At 41.9% G+C, this 4589-nt stretch overlaps 1 protein-coding gene across 1 annotated transcript in view; it reads right to left on the bottom strand.

Moving 5' to 3' along the window:
• The window catches only part of PRDM16 (PR/SET domain 16), a 257410-nt gene that overhangs the window by 204531 nt on the left and 48290 nt on the right, over positions 1-4589 (bottom strand). The gene's annotated exons all lie outside the window — the stretch shown is intronic.

The following is a 4589-nucleotide window of genomic DNA, read 5'->3' as shown; positions in this document are numbered from 1 at the left end:
AAAAAAAAAAAAAAAAAAAAAAAAAAAAAAAAAAAAAACACCAAACATGTAAGAAGATTTTAATGGGGTGTATACGGAATAAAGGCAAAATTTTAAATTGGAGGAGTTGACTTTATAGCCAGAATTGATAACTGCATCTGGTCAGAAATACCACGTCAAATCTTTCACCCTTAGCATCTTCAGCGCAGTTACAGCACCGTTCAGCCCAGTGCCTGCAAACCACTGGGAATCCAATTCATCTGGGGATAGGAAGGGAGCGCGTGTGTGTGTGTGCAAAACAAACACACGCACCCCCCAAAGTAAATACCCTAAACCCTGCTTCGTTTTTAAGCTTCATTTTCCAGAAACAAATGATCACACTTCAGAGAATTACGAGTCAATTCTATTACTAAACCTGTAACGACACGCATCCATTTCCTGGTTTGATATTGGCTTGTACAAGCAAAAAAATATTCTTCAAACATCCCTTCCTCTTCCATCACTTGCCAAAAAGAAATAATCCGAGACGTGTTTACCGGAATGCAGCGAAAGAAAACTAAATCAGAAAGAAGTCTGCGAGCACAGGACTTGACTAAGGTTTTCAGAAAAAAACACTTTTAACCAGAAAATGACGGTCTGCTGTGTCCAAAATGCCTCGTTCGGACACGCATGTCAGCGATTTCAGGGCAGAATTCTGCTCGCCGGGTGCAGTTCTGATGAGGAACTGCCACATTTTCTGCAAATTCATTTACGGATCAATCAGAGAGGCCAATCCGCCAAGGTTGCCTTGCTGCAAGGACTCTCAGGGCTTCCTCCAGCTACTCCCCGCCAAACAGTTGCCCCGGACCTGTCGTCCTGACAGAGACTCGGCCGCATTTCCATACCAGGAGCCTGGACAACGCAGCTGGAGCTGCGCGGTGGCTCTTCCCTCCCTGTCACAGGGCCAGTAAATACGGGGAATCGTAGCCAAGAGGACTTCAGACCTCGGAACTCGGCAACACATTTCACTTTTCTATTTTCAGAACCAAAGACTCCGATCGTTTCAAAATTGGTTGTCCCCTTTCCTCCTTTGCTTTCCTGAGCAGACAAAATTTTGATGTCTAAGTATTGTTATTATAGAAATAATATGATTTTTATAAAAAATTATTATTATTTTTCCACAGAATTCCCCAAAGATGGAAAACTCTGGGGTTTGTCTGACTTTCCCTTGGACCTGTATACGGTGGAATTCCCACAGTCAAACCACATCCTGATGCACTTGTGTTTGGACCATGCTTATTCTTACGAAACGCGGTTATTATTGTGATACTGGTGCTGAAAGCTCCTATTTGAGCCTGACTACCCAGCCCTGCTCAGAAGAGAGCCCCACCTTCAAGGGATTTACAAAGAGAGAGAAGGGGAAATGCTTTACAGCATCTCACAGAGGAGACGCAGAGCCGTGGAGAGGATAAGCAGGTTGCTAACAGGGCTGGGAAATGAACCCCCCCGAGGAAACGTTCCCCTCCTCACCCCAGGGCAGGACGGAATGGAAAGAGGCTTCAAGTCTGCAAGACAGTTCCTGTCTGGAAAAGCACCTTCAACCAGAACTTCCAATCTGACACACACCTACGTTAACTAGGAATAGAGGAAATTTATTTTTCTTTTCCCCAATAAGCAGACAAAGCCCAGAGAAGGGTCATTTGTGGAAGCATGGCCAGCATTTGCCACCCAAACACAGGCCGCCAGTCCCTGCTCCCCAGGCTTCACTTAGATCAGAAGTGTTTCCAATCAGCCTCTCCCCAGCTTGCTGGAAAGTCAAGAACTCGAGTTCTTTTTGAAGACTCCAAAAATACGCTACACAACAGCACGTTATTTCCATTTAGGAAATCTTGAAAGCTTTGGGTTTTTTAAGGTTTGATGTTACGGGTTTATAATTGTAGTCATCATTCTGAAACATTCCTTGGGCAGTCGAAAGAAACAATTCAAGGGCAAACAGAAAAAAAATCTGCAAGCTGCTGTCTCAAATGAAAACAAACCCAAACCCCGCATCACTAGTTTCGCTTATCCACTGCAGCATCTGCATTCTGAACTATAAAACCTTGATGACTGATTTACTGAGCCAGGCTGGTTTGCTGCACCAGAGCTCCTACACAGCTCTGCAGAGACGCATGGTAAACAAACCAACAGATTTGCAAATAGATACGTCGCTGATAGATTTTATTATTATTATTATTATTATTATTATTATTATTATTATTATTTTTTAGGATGGAAAAGAGGATTTGTGCTAATTCCTCCTGCATTACTTAGACCACAGGACTCCTGAATTATTTCCATCTTCAAGATCAAGAGGTGGTACATAGCTTCTCTTCTAGGCTGAAAAAAAAAAAAAACAAACCAAACCACCAAAAAAACCCAAAAAAACCCAAACCAAACACAACCCTACTTTAAGATTTTCCAGCAAGGGCCAAGAAGCCTTGGCACACTGCTCCACTGTTACACTGCACTACTACACTCTCCCCAGCAGTGACTACTGGTAAGGGAAAAGGGCTTGTACAACCCCCGCGCACACACACGCACAAAGCTCACAGCTCGACACCAAGTGCGAACGGGGGAATTATAAACCCCTTTGTCTCCTCTCTCCCTGGCAAGCCGTCTGCCTCCTTTTTACCTTTGCATTCAACATCGCTCCCTTTTCAATTTTTGAGGATGTCACCTCTTAACCTCTTGAACGAGCTACATAGGACAGAATATCTTTCCCTGAAACGTGTGTTTTCAGCCCTTTAAAGGCCCCTGACGGAACCATCTGTGGGTTTTCAACACTTTTTTTAAACTGTCTACATTAGAACCGGCCAGAGGATTCTAGGATCATCCCAGCGAGCGCTAAATCCAGACAGAAATTTTCCAAAGGAACTCGGCGGACGAGTTAAACTTTGGGACGCACTTACCTCTTCAGATGGTTAGTGCTAAACAGGGCCTTTTGCAGGGTTTACCATCTTTAGCTGACAACGTGTATTTTAACATCACACGCTGAACCTAACCGGAGAGTCACTGAGGCATCATAAACCATTTCAGCCCAGAGTTATCAGAGTTGGGCTCTTGTATTTCCTACATCTGAAACACGATACACATCTACATTTAGTTCCAGCTTCCCTGAAAATTCCCTCTAACTAAAAATCAGCATTTTCACTCGAATGGTTTGAGATTAAGAAAAAAAAAAGTAAAATTTCAAACATCTTCCCTGAAAGTTACTAGGAAACGGAAAAATAATTACTAGGTATCTTCAAAGTTTTTTTGCCACGTTAATTGGCGTGCTCATTAGCATGTTAGAATACTCTATTTGAATTAAATGTGATGAACTGATCTTCATCTGCATCATATTAAACTGGAGCAGAACTGATGTTACTTCCATATACGGGAGGTTTAGCTGGCAAGAAAACTAGTTTTAACAGAAAGTTGGGTAGAATGTTAAAGTAATATCCCAAAATACCAGTCACTAAGAAAATCACGATTCATTGTGGAAAGCAAAAATGATTCACATTAAATGACATTTAAAGGTAGTTGTAACCGCACCATGACAACTCCATAGTTATTAATCACATATTAATCCTGAATTAACAAAATTACAAGTATTCCCATCAGCTAGGGCACCAGCTTTGGGGCATACAATTTCAGCCATCAACTGAAACCCAGCGTAGATTATGATTTCCTTCCAATTCTGTAGTTCACAGAGCAGAAGGGGATGTTTGTTAGTAAGAAAAACAAAACTAAACAAGATACCCTATCCGCTGGAAGGGGAAGCTTCCCAAGGAGCTGCAAACAGCGCTTACTCACGCACCGAAGGATTATTCTGACAGGGAAATCTCAGAGCAGAACTTCTGTCAGAGGCATGTGGAAATGCAGAATCAGATCTAATAGAGGGGATGGCGCAAAAGAAGTGGAAAGCAACCAAGACGGATGAATAAATTGACCTGGAGAAAGGCGAGCTTTGAGCAGGCGACCAGCACTGCTCAAAAAAAAAAAAAAAAAAAAAAAAAAAAAAAAAAAAAAAAAAAAAAAAAAAAAATCAGCTGAGATTTCCAGTTCTGATTCTGGAAATTCTACCTGATAGGAAGAAAACTGGTATAGAGATGGTCTAATCCATGAATTTAACGTTAAGTAATTTTCACCGATCAAAACATTATGCATGGACTAAACAACAGCTCCTGATCAAAAAAAGTGAGCAGTAATCCTCAAACATTCCCACCAGACAAGTGGTGATGATCTGGAAGCATCTTTCATTGGGCCCCAGCCTTTCACAACATGAGCTCTTACCATGAAGAGTCAACAGAGCCGTGGCAGGTGAAGAAAGATTGAGGGTGAATAAGCTGAGAACCTGGCCTTTTGGCTCTCCCACCCTAACAGAAACCTCTAGGATTTGAGGGCTGTTCTCTGGATGTGGCCTGTCTCACCCTCTAGAGGCGTGAAGGCATCCCTGCTGACCAGGTCCTACAGGAACACTCTTCTGACGATGCCAAAATTCAGTATGAACGTGAAACGAGCTTGAAAAGCAAGTTACACAAACAGTTCTGAACATGCTAAAGAAAAAAAAAAAAAAAAAAAAAAAAAAAAAAAAAAAAAAAAAAAAAAAA

Source organism: Athene cunicularia (genome assembly GCF_003259725.1).
Source record: "Athene cunicularia isolate RWA chromosome 21 unlocalized genomic scaffold, athCun1 chr21_part1, whole genome shotgun sequence".
Taxonomy (NCBI): Eukaryota; Metazoa; Chordata; class Aves; order Strigiformes; family Strigidae; genus Athene; species Athene cunicularia.
This window is presented reverse-complemented; position numbering and strand designations above follow the sequence as displayed.